Genomic DNA, 21,581 nt, shown 5'->3' with positions numbered 1-21,581 from the left:
TTTGCCCATGGCTATCTGTCTCCTTTTGTTTTCGCAAAGAAAAATTCCAAAGAGGATATTCAGTCCAGCAGTAGAGTGGCTCGGTTTCACTGAGTGGGGCCAGAGTCACGCAGGAGACAGTTATTTCAGATTCTGGCGTGGTCTACCCTTCTGCCCCTCTACTGAAGACCATGAGAGATCAGATCGGGTTGTCTGATTCTGATCCCCAAAGACCACCTGTAGGTATTCCCATGACCCTCACTGTAGCCTTATGCACAGCAGTGAAGACCCAGCACAGCCAAACATAAATTAATTAAATTGTTTAAAAAGGCAGAGAGAGGTATCTGTTTCCCAACACAGGATGCATGTTTGCAGCTGAGCTTTACTGAGTTGTGAAAGCCTTTACACCATTGTGTGTCCTTGGCATATTGTCATGTGTCCACGGAGAGACGTTCCAAAGTTCTATGGGAAATGAGGGTTCAACTCTGTGCCCTCAAGGCCTCTTTCTCCTCCAGTGTAGTGTGTTTCAAAATTAAGAAATCAACTCTCAGGGCAACTCATTGTTATTTGTCATGATCTTTGCACTGTATACATCAAACCAAACTGTCAGCCAGTTATTTTTCCTCTTATGACACAATTGCTTTATGGCCAATTACTTATGCAGTGAAAATGTTTGTGGCAAAAATGTCTGTGGCAAAGAAACATACTGTGAAAATCCTGGACACAACTCAAAACAATTCATCACTTTTGATGGATCCCTAGACCCTGGAAACCCTAGGCAAGGAGGCACAGAGATGGACCTTTTCAAGATGTTTGCCATGTTGATGATGTTCCTAGTGGAGGGCTTAGGAGCAGATCAAAATGTATACAGTTGGCTGCACTTACTTCCCCTGAATCTCTTCTGTCAAAACATGGGCTACAGTGAGGGTCTTGGGAATACCTACAGGTGGTCTTTGAGGATCAGGGCTAGACAACCTGATCGAGGTGGCTAAAGTCTCTCATGGTCTTCAGTGGTGCAGAGGTGCAGAAGGGTGGACTATACCCTCATCCAAAATAACTCAGTCTCCCCCGTGGAACCGAGCCACTCCCCCACTGCCCAACTGCATATCCGCTTTGTCATGTTTCTCTGCAAAAAAAAAAAAAAAAAGGAGACAAAAAGCCATGGGCAAACCTACCTTGTGGGCAGGCTAAGAAGCACAGTCCCCAAAAAATCACAGGGCGGGACAGGTAGGGGTCTTTTCCTGGCATGTCTTAGCATCCACAGACAGCGCTTCCACAGACATCGAATTCGCTGCATTCCAGGCGTCTGGAATCCCCAGACAGCAGACTCCGGCGGGGTAATTTGGGGCAGTGATATTCGGCTGCAGCGCAAATGGCTTCACTCCATCGTGCACTCCTTGTTTCTTTTTATCCTGCCCCTAACTTTTTATGGGATCCTGCATGTAAGGCCAAAGTTATAGTGCCAGCAAGCACACAATGTATCCATGGGGAAATCATTATTCTTGTGTGTTTGAAGCGTTTGTTTGAACCGTCTTTAAATTATTTCTCTGGAAATCGGTCTGGCTTAAATATGTTTATCCCTCTGCCTTTGTGAGTCCTTGTTTGCATTCGCTGGGCATTGGTAACAGATGAGAAGAGTCATCACAAGGTATTTAGCCCTTTGAGACACTGTAGTTCCTTCCACATTTCGAGCCTAGATAAAATCAACAAGAACCGGGAAAGGACGCCATGGCCAGATGCCCAGGGAGGGGAGAGGAGAGTTTAGGGATAAAGAACTCAGCGAGGCTTCCCAGGTGGTGCAGTGGTAAAGAATCTGCTTGGCAGTGCAGGAGATGCAAGAGACGCGGGTTCGATCCCTGGGTCGGGAAGATCCCAGGAGGAGGAAATGATAACCCTCTCCAGTATTCTTGCTCGGAGAATTCCATGGCCAGAGGAACCTGGCAGGCTACACTTCATAGAGTCCCAAAGAGTTGGACACGACTGAGCGTGCATGCGTACACACACACAAAGAACTCACTATGGAGAAACTAGAGAAGAAATCATCATTTACAGAATGGAGTGTGTGTGCGCTTGTGCATATACACATACACACATTTCCCCCCTTTTCTTTCTGAAATGCAGTAGATATTGCTGGCATCTCAAATCAGAACCAACATAGCAAGGGGCTAATGAGTGAGAAATTATGTCCAGAGACAGAAAAGAAAAGCCATGTGGAAGTTCTTTTTGGGTCTTTCCCTGTCTCCCGTGTGACTCTGAATAAGTCACTTTTCCTCTCTGAGCAGTGTAAAACTTGGACCAGAACTGAGAAGCCTCCAAATTTTTATTTTCCATGATTCTCAAATATAAGAGAATTAATGGTGAAAAAGATCCCTGGGGGTGCCCAGGCAGGGGGACATTCCCTAACTCAAAAGGTGTATTATGAGAGGTAATGTGGTACAAGTGGTAAGAAATTGTTCTTAATTGTGCGCGTTCTGGAGTCACATGGCGCAGGTTCAAGGCCAAACTTTGCTACTTCCCAGCTACGCAACATTGAGCTGGTTCTTAACTTCTCTGTGCCTTTATTTCCTCATTTATAAATTGAGGCTAACAATAATAGCTACCTCAGAGAGCTTAAGGAAGGAATAAATAATGTGCACAAGGCAATTAGAACTGTCTGTATCAAACCTCGCTCTCCTGTATAACAGACAGATTCTTTACCATCTGAGCCACCAGGAAAGCCCCTGACTCACACACAAGACAATTAGAATTGCCCACGCACCTATAAAGTGCTCAGCGGGTACTTTTTAATATAAATATATACTTACATGTGCACTGATGTGTGGATGTGTACATATGTACATATACTGTTCCCCTGGGGTTGGAAGGTCTAGTGAGTGTAGCAGAGATTGCCAGAGGCCTCCTAAGAGCTTTTAACCCTTAGGGAAAAGTCAAAACAAAATAAAACCCTTGTCTAAGATGCCAGGTTTCAAATCCCAGCAAGCTGGTTTCAGAGTCTTGGTTGCAAGGTGTCAGGAGGGTTGATGGACTGAGGTCAGGAAGTTTAATTGGAGATGGAAGAATGAGGGGCCAGAGAGCCTTGTTTGTGTTCTGCAGACAGCATGGAAGCCTCTGGAGCTACAGAGCAGGGCTGCGGCTGGACCTAGAGGGTCTAGGCAGGGTGGAGAGAATGACAGCCAGGGCTGTGGCAGGGAAGCCCAGGGAAGCTGTTACCACCCTATATGGAGATGAGGGAGACCTGAGCTAACACAGTGGTTGAGGGCAGGGTCTGGAGATCAGAGGGTTCAGAGGCAGAAGATTCAGAATTCTCCTGCTTAGGAGACTCAGGAAGAGTCACCCCAGTGACCTCAGTCCATCAACCCTCCTCACGCCCTGTCGCCAAGGCTCTGAAACCAGCTTGCTGGAGTTTGAATCCTGGCAAAGAAGGAGAAGGATGTTTAAAAAGTATTTATTTATTTTGGCTGGGCCAGGTCTCAGCTGTGGCATGCAAACTCTTAGTTGCAGCGTGTAGGATCTAGTTCCCTGACCAGGGATTGAACCTGAGTCCCCTGCATTGGGAGCTGAGAGTCTCAGCCACTGGACCACCAGAGACGTTCCAGGAGAAGCAATTTTAAAGAGGAGAAAGTGGTTGTCTCAGTTTGGGATAGTAAACAAGGCACCCGTGGGGTCTTTGAGGGGATTTGCTCAGGGATTGTCAAAACAGGAGTCAGTTATTTAGGAGAACAGTCCAAGCTGAGCACAGAAATATAGGTGGAGGGAAGCTCGTCTCGATCCAGGTGAAGACTGAAGGAAGCTCATCTCGATCCAGGTGAAGACTGAAGCCCTGAGAAGGATGCAGCAGCTCAGGGAGGCCTCACTGAGCACAAGAAGAGAATGTGGCGAGAACCCAGCTTGCACAGCTCTGCGCCTCCCCCAGCGTGCCCGGAGTGCCAGATGCCAACACCGGTAAGCCAACCAGTTCCCAGATCTTCACAGATCCTGGTACCCTCTGTGGTTTCCCCTGAACCAAGCCCAGGGCCTGCCATCTAGGGCCTTGGCTCCCTTTCAAAGCCTTGCGAGTTCCGGTTGGGAATTCTCTTGCCAACAACTGACCAGGCTGCCCAGCCCTCCCTCTGATCTCTGGGTTCCCTTTCCCAGATGAGCCTGAGGCTCCTTCAGAAGAGCCCAGACACGGGGGACACTCTGCTTTGATCTTCGAACCACACGAGAGGCTCCAGCAGGCTGCTCACACGCTCAGCCAGCTGTGTCTAATGGCCTGGGCAGTGCTGGGCAGGAGAAGAGGCCTCCCTACCTCTCCTGGCCTTTTTGTGCCCCTGTCAACTGGAGCTTCTCAAGGACGTTTTTCAGCAAAGGAGTTTAATACAGCAGTTGATGTGTATAACTAACTCAATTCCCCTTAACCTTCCATTTCCCTTTCCCTATCTTTTAACTCAAGGATGGTGGGGAATAAGATGATCATGGCAGGGGCATGGGGAGAGTAGAGGTGTGGAAAAGATGGTTAACAGCACTGAAGATTTATTCCAAGTTGGACTTTTAGTTGGGAGAGGCCAGGAAAGGTTAAAACCTATACTGAGCTCCTGCAGACGAGATTAATTTTCTCTGTCTGCTCTGTTGTCCAGCCTAAGGGGGTGAATTCTCCTCCTCCATAGAGCAGCGATTTCACAACCCACAGGTCTGTGAGGAGGTTTTATGGTATGCTGCTCACCCACTGCAATAAGAGCATAGCAAGGGAGAAGTCGTCGAAGTACAGCAAGAAATATTTGGATCAGTCATAAGAAAGAACTTCCAGGCAGTGAGAACCATTACGAGAAAGTCCTAGAAATGGTATTCATCCGCAGTTGTCTGGAAGTAGTTTTACTGGAAGGCAAAAGAGTGGATGAGGCAAAAGTTTCCAGCTCTAGTAAGGCACACCCAAGAAGAAGGCTAAATACCCCTCAGTTCTGGAGAAAAATTAGTTGGTGTGGAAGCGTGATGTAACAGCTGATGCCTAGGCTCTGGAGTCAGAGGGTCATAATGTTTTATTCCAACTTCAATACTTGTTAATACGGTGGCCCTGCCCAAGTGAAAAGAACCACACGAGCCTTGGTTTTCTCATTGATGAACTAGGGACAGCAGGGATCGTAATAAACGTGCAGGGTTGTTTTTACCTACTAGAGAAAATATATGTAAAACAACCCACACATAGTAGGGACTCAATTTTTAAAAACTTGGATTAGGTGTTTTTTCCCTTCCTTCTGTTTTTCTGTGCCCATAATAAAGTCCCAAAGCGCTTAACTCTGGTTTCTATTACAGTTGCACATGCATTCAGATCTGACTGGGAGCGAGAGATTCCCGGGGCAAAAAACAAACCCCATTGTCTGTTTGTTTATAATTAGTGACATATTACCCATGATGTCTAGGACTGGCTGTGACTGGTGAGGGAAACAAGGGCTCTGTGAAGTGTCTAGTGCTCTGGTTTAAGCTGCGGAGCTGTTATGATACCCAGCTCAATGGCCTATTGTCATGGAAGCATGGTCCAGGTCCCTTTGAAAATACCCAAGGCCCAAAGAACCCCTGGGGAATGTAAATGAGAGGATATGTCACTTCTAAGTAACATGAAAGCCAATCCTTTGTCTTTTCCTCATGTCTCTAGTGTTAACCATACAGCTACTCTGAAGCTCAGCCTTATTCCTTCCTTGAGCCAGAAGCTGATTTTTAAAAGTCTCTTATATTGGGAGACTCTCAAAAGCCAAGGCAATGATGTTGTACTTGTGAACTCAGAGGAGCAAGGACAGCAGGAAAGCATCTCATGATTAAGTGTATTTGGCAAATGAAAAGTACCCACCACCTGCAGACCCTTCGCTGATGGTGGGGATCCATTTACACCATTTCATCTGTACCCTCCGGAGAAGCCTGTGAGACAGCTGGCAGGACTGGTTGGCCTTCATGTCCATGAGAAATGGAGATGAGCCGACTACATGGGGATCGGACCCTTCGGTGTCACTCCGCGCAGTGACTTGCCTAGCCGATGTTGGTACAGCTACTCGTCTCCAAGTAGTTGAGCTCTTGGGAACACTTTGAAGCACCAAATGTCATGCCTTTCTATTTCTGGTCTCATCCTATTCCAGAAGGACCTCAGAAACCCCAGGGATAAGAGCAACAAAATTCTCTTAGGTCACAGACCCCACACATAATATTGCCGCCCATCAGCTAATAGGCGCTGGGCTATGAGAGACACATGGCTTATATACACTGATGAAACCTATTATGTTTTGTATGTCAAGAACATGTCATGAACAGGGTTAATATACAAAATGTATAAGCATTTCATACAAGACAACATAAAAAAAAAAAAAGCAACTTGATTAAAAATGGTCAGAAGAATAGATATTTTCCCAAAGACATGCAGATGGCTAACAGGCACATGAAAAGATAAAGATGCTCAACATCATTAATCATCAGAGAAATGCAATTAAAACCACAATGAGATGTCACTTCACACCTGTCAGAATGGCTAATATCAAATAAACCACAAATAAATGTTGAGTAGGATGTAGAGAAAGGGGAACCCTTGTATACTGCTAATGGGAATATAAATTGGTGCGGCCACTGTGGAAAACAATATGAAGGTTTCTCAAAAAACTAAAAATAGAACTATCATATGACCCAGCAATTCTACTCCTGGGTATATATCTGAAAAAAATGAAAACACTAATTCGAAAAGATACATGAGCCCCAATATTCTTAGAAGCATTATTTACAACAGCCAAGATATGGAAGTAACCTAAGTGTCCATCAACAGATGAATGGACAAAGAAATATGTGATACATATGTAAACTGAATATTAGTCATTAAGAAGAAAATTTTGCCATTTGTAACAACATGACGCTGGGAAAGATTGAGGGCAGGAGATGGGATGACAGAGGACGAGATGTTTGGATGGCACCACCGACTCAATGGACATGATTCTAAGAAAATTCTGGGAGGTGGTGAAGGACAGGGAAGCCCGGAGTGCTGTAATTCATGGAATTGCAAAGAGTCGGACCCGACTGAGCAACTGAAAAACAACAACAAAAACATAGATGGACCTGGAGGGTCTCATGCCAAGTAAAATAAATCAGGCAGAGAAAGAGAAATACTGTATGACATCACTTATATGTGGATCTGCAAAATAAAGCAGTGATTTTTAACAAAAAAGAAACAGACTCACAGATTTTGAGAACAAACTCGTGGTTACCAGTGGGGAGGAGGAAGGGGGAGGGGCAAGATAGGGATAGAGGATTAAGAAGTACAAACTACTTTGTATAAATTAATAAGCTACAAGAAAATATTGTACAACTTGGGGAATATAGTCAATATTTTATAATAACTATGAATGGACTATAACCTTTAACAACTCTGAATCACTATGTTGTACTTAAATGATATTTGCACATCAACTGTACCTCAATTTTAAAAATGCAAACATTAAATAAAAGGAAAATAAAAAAGAACATGTGTGTCCACTTAGCAAATATGTAGATAAGTATCTTTAGGGCTTTTAAATAGGGCAGTGCATGTGAGTCAGGGACCCGGCAGGAAAGAGGTAGCCACTCAAAGGGCTAAATGAACAGAGCCTGGGGGGACCATTGACGTGGTGTGAGCAGAGTTAGGGGGTGGTGCAGTACCCATGGGGGGCTTCCTAGTGGCTCAGTGGTAAAGAATCTGCCTGCTGATGCAGGAGATGTAGGAGACGCGAGTTCGACCCTGGGTCGGGAAGGTCCCCTGGAGAAGGAAATGGCAACCCGGTATTCTTGCCGGGGAAATCCCACGGACAGAGAAGCCTGGCGGTTACAGTCCATAGAGCCGCAAAGAGTTGGATACAATTGAGTGGCTGAGTAGGAGCAGCAGGAGCAGCACCCAGAGACGAGCAACAATAGAAAGCCATCATCACCTGTATTCCTGCTGGAATATTTCCTACAGCTGTTGTAACAAATTACCCAAAACTTAGTGGCTTCAAATGATACCTGGTTTATATCCACAGTGATGTGGTTCGGAAGTCTGGTTGCAGTGTAACTCGGCTGGGTCCTCTGATTGCTCTCACAAGGCTGGAGTCCCCGTGTTCTCAGGCCCACGGTCCTTTTTGATAACTCTGAGGATGAAGCTGCTTCCAAGCCCATGCAGGTTGTTGGCGGGATCCGGCTCCTTGCAGGTGCGGGGCTGAGAGCTGTTTCCTTACTGACTGACAGATGGGAGTCAGAGCTCCCATCTTTCTGGCTCCTCCACCTCAGAACCAACAAGGAATCCTTCCCATATTTACATTGTCTCTGATTTATCCTACCGTGGCATCTATCTTATTCCAGCTAGAGAAATTCTCTGTTTCTTAGGGCTCATGTGATTAGATTGGGCCTGCCTAGATAATCCAGGTTACTCTCCCTATTTTTCTTTTTCTTTTTTAAAATTTATTTGGCTGTGTTCATTCTCAGTTTCAACACATGAATCTTTGTCGTGGCACTTAATCTCTCTAGTTGGGCACTCAGGCTTAGTTGTTCCATGACATGTGGGATCTTAATTCCCTGGCCAGGGAGCAAACCCATGTCCTCTGCATTGCAAGGCGGATTCTTAACCACTGGAACCAGCTGGCAAGTCCCTACTATCCCTGTCTTAAAAGGGCTGTTACCTTAACCACGGCAGCTTCCCTGATGGCTCAGACGGTAAACTATCTGCCTGCCAATGCAGGAGACCCTGGGTCAGAAAGATCCCCTGGAGAAGGAAATGGCGATCCACTCCAGCCTGGAGAATTCCACGGAGCCTGGTGGGTCACAAAGAGTCAGACATGACTGAGCAGCTAAGCACCCTAACCACGCCTGCAAAGTCCCTTTTGTCATGTAATGCAACATACTTACAAGTTCTAGGGATTAGGCTGTGGTCATCTTTGGGGGGCAATTACGCCCACCACACCTCCTAGGACTAAAAGGACAGAGGGCTGGGTAGTGGGTACTTTTTACAAGAATGCAACAAAAGCTGTAGCCCTGGAGAGAGTGACCTGGCAGGCACTGTGACTGTATATAAACAACTACTAGCAGCTGACCCCAGCCGCACCCTCTGAGATCTCTCCCTGTTCACATGCTCATGTCCTGCCGCTGCCTTCCACTGCCTGAGCCCAGATGGCACCAAGAGGGCAGGGGGCGCCTAAGTGATGGGATCCATAGAATTTGGCGTTTCCGAGCACAGATTGATGCAGATAAGGATAGAGGGTGGGGCTCTAGGGGCACAAGTAGAATGGCCAGAAGACTGAGGGTATCAAGTGAATGTAAGCTGAATTGCCCGGAGGATTCAGACATTTCCAAGCTGGTCTGGAGAAATAAATAACAGGGCAGCCCCACAGGGCACTGTTTATATGAGAAATCTGACTCCTGAGAAAGAACACTTCCCAGGGGAAGGATAAATGGAGGTGGGGAAGTTGGTTTAAGGACAAGGGGATGCCTGATTCTGAGATCAGTGCATGCTCTGTCACGTAGACTAAACTCTGACCCATTCCACTGGGCTTAAAACCTAGTCTTTAGCCAAGTGGGTTCTGATAAAAAGCAAGCAAAGATAAAGAGTATCATTTCCATGGAACACTGAGAATGGAGGAGCGGAGTGTGACAGAGGCATCCAGGACTGGTGATGGATGGCAGCTGCAATTTGAAAGCCACAGTATCAGCTATAGAGGTACTTTTAGCATCCATACCAGGGACCTTGGCCCAGACACTCTGCAGCAGCTAACCTAGAGCAGCCAACAGGGGCAAAGCTGGCTCTGCGGCCTTTCGAAAAGGTTGGAGTTGTCCACATACCAAACTGGGGCAGGAACAGAGGAAGGCTGTGTCTCCAAAGGGTCAAATCAAGCAGACTCATCACTAGGGCACCAAGGAGCTGAAATTTCTGCAGGAAGCATGGGGGCAAAAGACCAAGAGAAGCACTCTTTTGTGTCTGTTATTATTGTTGGACTCCTACCTGCAGCCTGGGACACATGGAGTCACATACGAAGAAGGATGAACTAAGTCTGTGTGGTCATCAGGGTTCCAGCAGAAGACAGGCCATCCTACTCACTGGGTTACTTAAGCCCAGCCTAACAAAGGGGCTGCATGCCTGCTCAGTCACTCAATCATGTCCGACTCTGTGACCTCAGAAACTATAGTCCATCAGGTTCCACTGTCCATGGGCAAGAGTACTGGAGTGGGTTGCCTTTTCCTCCTCCAGGGGATCTTCCCAACCCAGGGATGGAAACTGCATCTCCGGCACCTCCTGCATTGGCGGGTGGATTCTTTACCGCTGGCCCTCCTGGGAAGGCCAACAAAGCGGCACTTCCAAAGATCTGGGTGGGAAAGAGAGTCTACAGAGCATGACAGCAACCTGGGGCCAGACATACCAGGAGCTATCACAATCCTCGGCCTGAAAGGATGAAAGGAAGGAGTGGTTACCAGAACACAGAGGCAGAGTGGACTTCCCCAAAGGAGCCGGGGGCTTAAGTAGAAACTGAAGATAGAGGGAAGTGGCTACCAGGTAGGTTAGGAACCAGGAGTGGGAGCAGTATATCTTGTTCTCTGCTTTCTTTGAGTCTCCCAATGCTATATTCTCCCTCCCTATCGGGCAAGTCCAAGATCAGCCTCCCTGAACACAGAGAAAGATGGAAGCTGGTAGGGACAAGTCAAAGACCTTCAGTGCAGTCACTGGGCAGAAATACATTCTACCACCAACTGCCTGCCACTATCTGGCCTGTCTATCTAATGCATTAGGTAAACCCAGTGGGGTCTGGTCTGTTACACAGCTCACCCCACTGATCTTGGGAAATATTGAATTGGCCAAAAATTTTGTTCAGATTTTCCTGTAAGTGTGAAATTTCCAGCCAGCTCAGTAGGTCAGAAACAAGGCCATCCACTGTGATATGATATGATGAGCATCAACACCATGGAGTTTTCTTTGCTTTTGGTGAACTTTATGTTCTTTTTTTTTTTTTTTTTTTTTTTGAGAAATTTATTGGCTATAAAAAGATTTACACTGTGAGTAAACAGTCTTTCCATTTACAGGTGATGTATTTCTTACCATTCAAGGATAAATAATGTTCAAATCAATAAAAATGAGAATTACTTGCTAACATGTATTTTTTTTTTCCAAAATAAAAAATTTAATGAGTGGCATTTGTCTATAATTTTGTTAGTCTCTTTAATTTGTAATATTTTATAATCTGGATTCTCACCTCTGCTCCTTTCTTCCTTTCTAAAAATTATTTATTTTAACTGGAGGCTAATTACTTTACAATACTGTAGTGGTTTTTGCCATTCTAATGTTTTTGAAATTTTTAATTTATTTGTTTAGGTTGTGCTGGGTCTTTGTTGCTGTGAGCAGGTTTTCTCTAGCTGTGGTGAGCAGGGGTTATACTCTAGTTGTGATGCATGGGCTTCTGATTGCGGTGGCTTCTCTCATTGCAGAGCACAGGTCCTAGGCCCATGGGCTCAGTAGTTGAGGTAAATGGGTTTAGTTGCTTCATGGCATGTGGGCTCTTTCTGGACCGGGGATTGAACCCATGTCCCCTGCTCTGGCAGGAGGATTCTTAACCACTGGCCCACCAAGGAAGCGCTGGTAAATTTCTTGTGGGTGTGTGTGTTTGCTAAGTCACTTCAGCTGTGTCAGAGCCTTTGTGACCCTATGGACTGTACCTCTCTAGGTTCCTCTGTCCATGGGATTCTCCAGGCAAGAATACTGGAGTGAACTTCTTAGCAAGACCCAATTTATGTGTCTGGTTACTACAGGCCAAGGCTAAGGTGATGGTATTAAAAGGCAGTGTCAAGTTAATGCATTCAGTGTAAAGGATCATGGTAGTTCCTGAACTGCATTTGAATTTGCCATGGGAAGATCAGGTCTGATGATGTTCCATGTGAAGTAGGAGGACATGAGTCGGTGCACGGGCCAGACTCAGTGCCACGAACTAAAAAGCCACTGAACAGTTCCCTAGTGACTGGACTTAATCAGATTTCACCAAATGCCTGACCACATTGTGGAAGAGAGTCTACATGTGGGAGACACTGCTCGCTGCATCTCCATTTAATCTCTTTCTCCTTTGAAGCAACGTATTTCCCACAGGGTAAGTTTCTAAAACTCAGACCATTTAATTTGGGGGAACAATTTTTTATAAAGGGAAAACTTAACTTTGTGTGTTTTCTCCCAGATCCCCTGACTTTCTGAGATTATGTATTTTGCTGTTGGGGAGCTTTTTTCGTCCTTAGTTCTACAATAAACTCTTTGTTGTTTAACATTCTATTAACCACAACCCTCTAGTAACCGGCACATCTGTAAGTCTCCAGTACAATAATTGTTGTTCATAACCATGACCCTGGGGTTCTGCGTGGTCTCAGATGCTTCCAAGTCATCAAAGGGAACGCACTAAAATGATTTTGCATTCCCAGAGCACACATCAACCAACCACAGAGGGAAGGAGTCCAGATAAGTGCTAGGTAGAAGAAGAAATAGCATGAGGATTTCAAATTTGCCACAGGTAATTCACTGTATGGATAATGAAATCTACACTACATTTGTTACAGCTTGCCCCCACTCAATGACTTTCTTCATGGTCAGTGTAGACTCAACCAAAATACTTGTGCACAATTTTCAAAAGTACATGGCTGTGAAAGCAGATGTCAATGTACCCAATTAAATCACTGCTTGTTTGTGCCAATTTGTATTATCCATTGACAAATTAGAGGTCATTAAAAAGCTTTTAAAATTGGAAGATTTCTGAGCTTAGGAGTGGGTGAGACATAGCCATCTGCTGACCACACAGCGGCAAACACCTAGGTCATTTCCAGAGCTTGGAATGGACAGTACTAAGCTTCACATGGAACGCTTTCTTCCCTCCAAGAGAATCTCTGCATTAGTCACAGCTACACAAAAGAGTAAAAGCATAAAAAGAAACAAAGGAGGGCTAGAAGAAAAAGGTTGACATTAGGAGGAGCAATTTCATGGCCAGATTGATCAGGACTCCCAAATTCAAGCTCACTTCTTAAATGTATCACTGCAAGAGAAAGGCTGCAGAGTATGTTTCTGCCACACGAGGTGAAGTTTATTCTGGAGGAAAAGCTCCATTTAAGGTTCTACGTGTCAGGTTCCCCTGCCATCAGAGACTGGACTTGACTGTGTAAACCTGGTGGTTTGGCAGGTAGGAGAAAATCAGTTTGATTGGGAGAGAATAAAGAGGATTCTATACATGTTAGCAGAAACATCTCTTCACAGCAAAAATGAACATGTTTTATTCTGAATAGGAACAACAAAAATAGGATGCAGTAATTTCCACAGATGGAGATAAGCCAATCCTTCTTTTCACAAGGTTATGGTACAACTTTATTTCTATAAAAATATTATAACATTTTTTAATTCTCCAGCTATCATTTCAGAATAGTTGAGATAAGTGAGGAAATGCATGCTTTCAAAGGTGGCCTTTTGGGGGGTACATAATCTAAAGAGTGTATTTCCTACAGGCACCATGCTTCCTACAGTTTAGCAGTGACTTACTGGACTTGCTAGAAGATAGCAGCCTATTATAGAATCTTGCAGCCCCTGCATCTTCCAAATTCCATATTTCCACCCACATACTCAATATCGCCCCAATTGTCTAACTTGTGCTTCTCAGTCAGTGTGCCAGTGGCATTTGGGCTGCAATAATTCCCTGCAAGTGTGCAGGGTGTTTGAATACTTAGCCTCTCTGGCTTTTATCCACTCAACACCAGGAACACTCCCACCAGCAAAGGTCTTTAGGATGACCACATCTACAAGCACTCCCTAGGAGAGCACCGCCTTTTCCTCAATAAGAACACTGGCTATTTCATGTGAAGCTTACAGAGCTGCAATGAGGAAGTCAGATGCAGCCAGGACAAGGGTAGGCAACTAACTGTGTTTTTCTGGCCCCATCTTTTCTGAGCCATTCATCTGCCCACTCTTTATGTAAAGTCATAAGCTTAGAGACATCAGTAACACAAAGATGATGCAAAATGAACTTGTTTTTGTACAGATATTTGACTTTGTTTTTAAAAAAACAATAATGTCAATATACATTATTGGATTTTTAAAATTTATTTATTTATTTATTTATTTTTGACGGTGTTAAATCTTTGTTGCTGCATATCAACATTCTCTAGTTGCGGCAAGTGAGGCATACTCTCTAGTTGTGATGCTCAGGCTTCTTATTGCAGTGGTTTCTGTTGTTGCAGGGCAGGGACTCCTGAGCACAGTCGATAGCTGTGGGACATGGCCTTAGTTACCCTGTGGCATGTGGAATCTTCCTGGACCAGTGATTGAACCCATGTCCTCTGCATTGGCAGGCAGATTCCTAACGGTTGGACCACCAGGGATGTCTGATGTTTGACTTTTTTAAAACAATCCATGGAATTGTGGGAAGCCTGATTCTTTTACTCCTTGCCCATAGGATTCCTTAGGATCAACTTCCTGTTGCACTATGTCTGAACTCCTACCTGAAGTTTGGTGCCCAACTGCCTAAACTTTAATAACCATTCACATATCAGCTTTGCCTCCAGATGCAGCTCTCTCTGGCTTAGCCTGATTTCACGCTCTTCTCCAAAGCCATCATCTGCCAGTCCCACCTTCTCAGAATATGGTAGAGACTCTCCAGAGAGGGATGCCATCAGTTCTTTTCCTCCTTTAAGATAAACAAAGGTGCATGCTACACCATCAAAATGAAGGGTCCATGTCTCTTCCCTTTCAATCTGGACTGGCCTTATGTCTTGCTTTGATCAACAGAATGCTACAAAAGCAGCAAGTGGTAGCTTCTAAGACCTGGCGAAACCAGCTGCCATGTCAGCAGCCAGACTACCTGGAGACCACCATGCTGTAAGGAAGCCCAAGCTAACCATGTGCAGAGGCAGCCTGATGGGGCACCAGGTCAGCAGACCTGTGAGCATGGTCTACCTGGACCTCCCAGCCCAGTTACCAGCTGAAAGCTTCCAAGTTCCCCAGTTGATACCACTTGGAGAAGAAAACAGGTCAAATTTGTGCTTAATTATGAAAAATAATAGCTTGTTATTTCAAGCCCCAAGTTTTGAGATAATTTGTTATGCAGGAATAAATGAAAAAAACTCACACCAAGGACTAAGGTTAGAAAATATCTCTCTGCCAGGTGGCACTGGGATGTGCTTTAAATCTCTGAATTTGGGCAAGACTCTCATAAACATCTTTTTTTTAAAGAATATTTTTTATTTATTTTTGGTTGTACTAGGTCTTTGCTGCTATGACGGGGCTTTCTCTGGTTGCCAAAAGTGGGGGCTACTCTCTAGTTGTAGTGCATGGACTACTCATTTTCAGTGGCTTCTCTTGTTGCAGAGCATGGATGGTAGAGTGTGTGGGCTCAGTCGTGGCACATGAACTTGGCTGCTTTGTGTCATGTGGGATCTTCTGGGACCAGGGATCGAACTTGTGTCCCATGCATTGGCAGGAGGATTCTTAACCACTGGACCACCAGGAAAGTCCTTATCATAAACATCTACAACAGTCTCCCAACTCACACCAGGAAAGGAGGACTTGCCTACTGCCACTCCAGCTCTGGTACTATAACCCTCATCTATTGGCCTTTCTAAAACCATCTTGGTAGGATTCTACTTACTATTTGTCTTTTGTCAAGGAAAGGAGGTTCCTCCTGTCAACCTAGGCATAACCTCTCCATTTTGTACAAAGGACATAAGGATCCGCTGTGGCTCAGCTTCCTGGGAGTTGGTATTCCACCTCACATGACTCCATCCCAGCTTTATCTAAGTAGATACAATTCTTCTCCAAGGGATGTCTTGGCAGCTGCACCCAGAATTTCATTCTATTTCTCAGAAATCATTTTTTCCCTGAAGTATAGACTCATGTTTAAATAAATCAATCATATAACGTGTATGATTTATTTCACCTTTGAACATGAGTTGCTTATCTAGCAAATTTTTTAGAGTATCCCAGTGTTTTCATTCTCAGCGCCAAAAAGTTTTTGTTACGTCTTTATTTCTATGTTTTATTAGCTTGCAGGAGTTCACCATCACACTTGAAAAATAGCAAAAAGGTTATGAACTGCCTGTTACTATCTTTGCATAATCCTACCCTTCACTTCAGAGAGATTTCAAGTACTTTCTAATCCATTTTGTGGGACTTTTTCTTTAAGCTTGGAAATCTGTAAAAAGCAAATTTTGATTTGCAGTCTCTGTTACATACTCTTACCCCCTAGCAAATCCCGTGCAAACCAGGGTGGAAAGAACAATTCCAAATTAGGCACCACTTTGGCAACTGCTTTAGGGAAATGTCCTAATTAAAAAAAAAATAAAGTTTATATCAACACGTTTATATATATTCCTCTGAAATTTGGACACATCAAAGTCCATTTAAAGAGATCATTTTCTCAATGACTGCTGCTTTGGTGATATTACTTACTGTCCTGTTTCAAAGTTCATTTTGTAAACTTTGAAGACACTTTGAAGACAAGTTTACAAAGGCCATATGTGCTCACCATTGAGGTAGGGGGCGAGAATTAAAAACCATGTTGATAAAACCAAAGCCAAAGTTTGGGGAAAGAATTGGGTTTGTTTAGCTATGTATTTCTTTCAGTGTTTTTAAATGACCCTGGAACAGCCACTCCTGGACTGTAGGAGTAAATGACAAGACAATATATATGTGAGAAGTGACAATTCTCACGCACCGCTGAGACATTCACAGTGAAGGTGACTTATTTGAGTTATAAGTCTGGCAGTCTGGGGAGCCTTTTGGGTCTTGAAATTCTCCCTTCCAAGGGAGACAGCTGGGCTCATCCAGGGTCTGTGGATAGGTTATCTCAGTGAACTAAAAACAGTCCTAATGAAACAAGATGGGACTCCCATTTCCTCAGCCCCAGCATGGGAGTTTACATCTATCATATCACTAGTTAAGCCTCACAGTAGCCCAGAGAGGTAGAAAACATTCTGAAATTAAGGAAACAAAAGCTCAGAGAGCTTAAATAATTTGCTCAAGGTCATTCACTTCTCTAATAAGATTCCCTGGGATGTGAACTCTGAACTGATGACTAAGAAACTTTTCTCAGAGCCTCTCCTAAATCTAGATCAAAGACTATTAGCTTGTCTCTGTACCAACCACCAAGCCCACTCCTAATCCTGGCAGAGGGCTGACTAATGAATGCCCTAGATGATGGAGATTAGATGGGAGAACATGACCTGTAGGGAAAAACTCAAATAGCTATGAGCAGGTGGTAGGTCGGGCTCATTTCTATATTCTAATCCTTCCCTTCAAAAACATACTATCTCCCTACTGGATCCTAGTATAACACCTGGTGGGTGCTCATGATTTTGTTGCATTCAATCTGTCACTAATAAGACTTCTAATGGTGGTGATGATAACAATAGCAACAATAAAAAGAGTTAAAATTTAATAAGCAATTTACTATAAGATAGACAATGTCCTGGGCTTCCCAGGTGGCTCAATGGTAAAGAATCTGCCTGCAATGCAGGCCACTTGGGTTCGATTCCTGGGTTGGGAAGACCCCCCTGGAGAAGGAAATGGCAACCAACTCCAATATTCTTGCCTGGGAAATTCCATGGACAGAGGAGTCTGGCAGGTTACAGTCCATGGGGTCACAAAAAAAGTGAGCCACAACTTAGCAACTAAACCACAAACAACAGACACTGTCCGACACATACCAAAACCATTAACTTTTTGTGTGCTCACAGAAACCAATGCGGGAAGTACTATTCATTATAGCATCTCACAGATGAGAAAACAAAGGAGCTTGTCCAAGATTACACAGCTAGCAAAAGTCAAAGAATCAAACTGATCAGGCTAGGTTTAGTACTTGTAATCTTAACCACTCTACCAGTATTTTTCAAACATTGTAATGAGGCATTTGTCCAAAATACTCTTCCCAGTTACCTTCTCTGGAAAATCTAGTCTAGGAGTTTTGGGTTGGGACCCAGAGTCCTGCAAATTTTTAAGAGCCCCATGAGATTCCTGCGATGATAAACACAGCATGCCTGCCTGCTGCCTCTCACTACTGACAAAACCCCTCTAACAGCACATTTGAGCGCTGTCAGAAGCATTGGGTTTTGCAAGGAAGAGTGAATTTATTTATGAGTACAAGGAGAATAACTCCCTATGGAAAAGGGTTTTGTTTTGTTTTTTTTCCTTCCTCCAACATCCACAGCTCAAAAGAAGGTGTTGAGGGTATACATTCTTTAGAAGGGTTGACTTTTCTTTGGAGTTCCTGCTCTTCTTACTGTTAATGGAAGAGAGTCTGGAGACCCCTTCTCCTGTGGGCCTCAGTTCTTGGTAAGAACACAAAAAAGAATCTGAGATTTTACCTGTTGCAAGAGAGTTTATTGAAGGTAAAGAGAGAACAGAGAGAACACCTCAAGAGAGAGGTGGGCCAGGCCAAGGAAGCCAATGGCCTTGGGGAGAGCTGGGGTGTAGGGTTTTTAAGGTAAGGTTCTTTTGCATAATCGAGGAGGCTGTTGATTGACAGTCTTAATTGACAGCTGCAGTTTGTATAACAAGAGGTTCTACTGCACCTTTCCTTCCAATAATTCAGTTTGTTATAATTAGATGTATGTATTCGTAGGCTATTTATGAACACTTTATGAGCCCTATGGCCACCAAAGGTTATCTAAGGATATGATAGCATGAGGTCTGTACATGTGCCGGAGTGGGGAAAGTCCCTCAAGTTGGCCGGTGAGGGATTTTTCCAGTCCCTTGACCATTTTGGAGTACTGATGGGATATGTGCTTGGGAAGGTGTTGGCAAATAGCTTGAGATTAGGGGGCTATTTCACATTCAGTCAATGGGGCCACCTCTTGCTGCTCATGGCTAACTTCCTGCCTAACATTACTCATATAAGGCTTCCTCAGAACATTATCATAGCCTTTCTACTATTGCAGGTGGATTTTTCTTCTGCTGCTTCAGAAGTCTGAACAAAAGAGAGCAAACCGGCAGAAGAAGCCCTATAGTCATCATGAACTGGAAGAAGTCACAAGTTCACTGACAACTGAGGAGTCAGCAAGATTACAGAGGGGACTGGATCAGGAATGGCCTTGCCTGTTGTGGCAGGTGGGTTCCCTGAGAAGCAGATGCCAAGATAAGACTAGATGTGTGAGAGGTTTATTGGGAAAAACACCAGAAGGATAAAGGGAGAGGAAACAGAAGAAGGCTAGTAGAGCCATCAGATTGTGATGTACATTAGACACCTGTGAAAGGAAAGAAGGGAGGAAGAGGACTTCCTCGCAGCCCAGTGGTTAATACTTCAGCTTCCAAGGCAGGGGATACAGGTTTGATCCCTGGTCAGGAAACTAAGATCCCACATGCCTCGTGGCCAACAAAGTAAAACATAAAACAGAAGGGATGTGGTAACAAATTCAGTGTGTGTGTGTGCTGAGTCATGTCTAACTCTGTGACCCCATGGACTGTAGCCCTCCAGGCTCCTCTGTGCATGGAATTTTCCAGGCAAGAATACCGAAGTGGGCTGCCATTTCCTACTCCAGGGGCATCTTCTCTACCCAGGGATCGAAACCCCATCTCTTGTATCTCCTGCATTAGTAGGTGGATTCTTTACCACTGCACCACCTGGGAAGTCCAACAAATTCAATATAGACTCAAAAAAAGGGAACAATTCACAATGAAACTTAGGAAATAAAAAAAAATGAGGAATGAAGAAATTGGGTTGGAAAAGCCCCAGAGACTGCAGCAAAATCCTGAGAAAGCCTTGGCAAAGCTGATTAGGAGCTCCTAAGCAAGGATCACCTGTTACGAGAGTCTTGCGTTGTGGTCAGACATGGTCTTGTGCAGTTTGGAGCAGGAGTGGCCCTGCAGTGAGTGCTGTGGCAGACCCACAGCCCTGGTGGCTGGATGCTGACAGTCACCATGCTTTTTGCAGCAGGTTGTTTGGGAAGTGATGTCAGGGGCACATAGTTGTCACATATGTGTGGCTACAGAGCTTATGTTTAGTCCTGAAAGCAAAGGCCATTTTAGAAAATGCAATGGGGAGATAAAGAGACTAGTCAGCAGGCTACTAGAAAAATTCAGCCATGAATGGAAAAGAGCTGAGAGCAAAGAAGCAGCCGTGGGAAGAGAGGCATGAGCCACATTCAAAAGCTAGGAAGCTAAACGTTGGCTCTTCAAGACACAATGAAGAAAATGAAAAGGCAAGGCACAGACTCTGTGAAAATATTGGCAAAACATATATCCAATAAAAGATTCATATCCAGGAAATACAAAGAACTTCTATGACTGTATAATACGAGGCAAACAACTCAATAAAGAAAAGCAAATGATATTAATAGATACCTTACCAAAGAAGATAAATGGATGGAAATTTCATGAGAAGATGCTCAACATCATTAGTCCTTGGAAAATATAAAATAAATGATAATGAAATGTGCTGCTACTCCTATTAGAATGGCTACCATTAAAAGACGGCTTCTCTGGTGGTTCAGCAGTAAAGAACCCACCTGCTGATGCAGGAGACATGGGTTTGATTGATCCCTGATCTGGAAGGAAATGGAAATCCACTTCAGTCTTCTTGCCTGGAGTATCCCATGGACAGAGGAGCCTGGTGGACTCCATGGGGTCACAAAGAGTTGGACATGACTTAGTGATTGAACAAAACATCAACTATTAAAAGACGGATAATTCCAAGTGTTGATGAGGATACAGAAAAACTGGAACCTAAATACAATGATGGTGGTATGTAATCTAGAGCATCCAGTTTGTAAAACTACAGCAGTTTCTTAAAAATTAAGCATACACTCACTATATAAACCAGCCATTCCAGTTCTAGATATCTACCCAAGAGAAACAAAAACCTGTGTCCACACTAAGACTTGTATGAGCATGTTCTTACAATATTATTCACAATAGCCAAAAACTGGAAAAGCAATCAAATGTCTATAAACAAGCAAACTATGGTATACTCATACAATGGAACACTGTTAACTATAAAAGTAACTGCTGAAACCCAATACTTTGGCCACCTGATGAGAAGACCTGATTGGAAAAGCCCCTGATGCTGGGAAAGATTAAAGGCCGAAGGAGAAGGGATCGACAGAGGATGAGATGGTTGGATGACATCACTGATTCAGTGGACATGAATTTGAGCAAACTCCGCAGATTGTGAAGGACAGAGAAGCCTGGTGTGCTACAGTCCATGGGGTTGCAGAGAGTCGGACATAATTGAGCGACTGAACAACAACAAAAAAGGAACCCGCTATTGATACATGCAACATCAATGGGTCTCAAAACCATCATGGAAAGTGAAATAAGCCAGATACAAAAGACTTCGTATTATGTAATTCCATTTATACGGGATTTCTAGAAAAGGCAAAACTGTAGAAACAGGCGGTTGTTTGAGGCCAGGGTGGGAGTACAGAGAAAGGTACAGAGAACTTTTCAGTATAACAGGAGTGTTTTAAAACTGAATTGTGATGACAGTTGCCCAACTATATATGTTTATTGAGACACATTGAAGAACCTATTTAAAGTGAGTGAATTTTATGAAATGTAAATTAAATCTCAAAAAACTGTGAAAAATAAAATGAGCTAAGAAGGCAAACAAGATGGGATATGGCAACTCACTGTATCTCTGGAGAGTAAGATT

This window comes from Muntiacus reevesi, chromosome 20 (assembly GCF_963930625.1).
Source record: "Muntiacus reevesi chromosome 20, mMunRee1.1, whole genome shotgun sequence".
NCBI classification, from domain to species: domain Eukaryota; kingdom Metazoa; phylum Chordata; class Mammalia; order Artiodactyla; family Cervidae; genus Muntiacus; species Muntiacus reevesi.
This window is presented reverse-complemented; position numbering follows the sequence as displayed.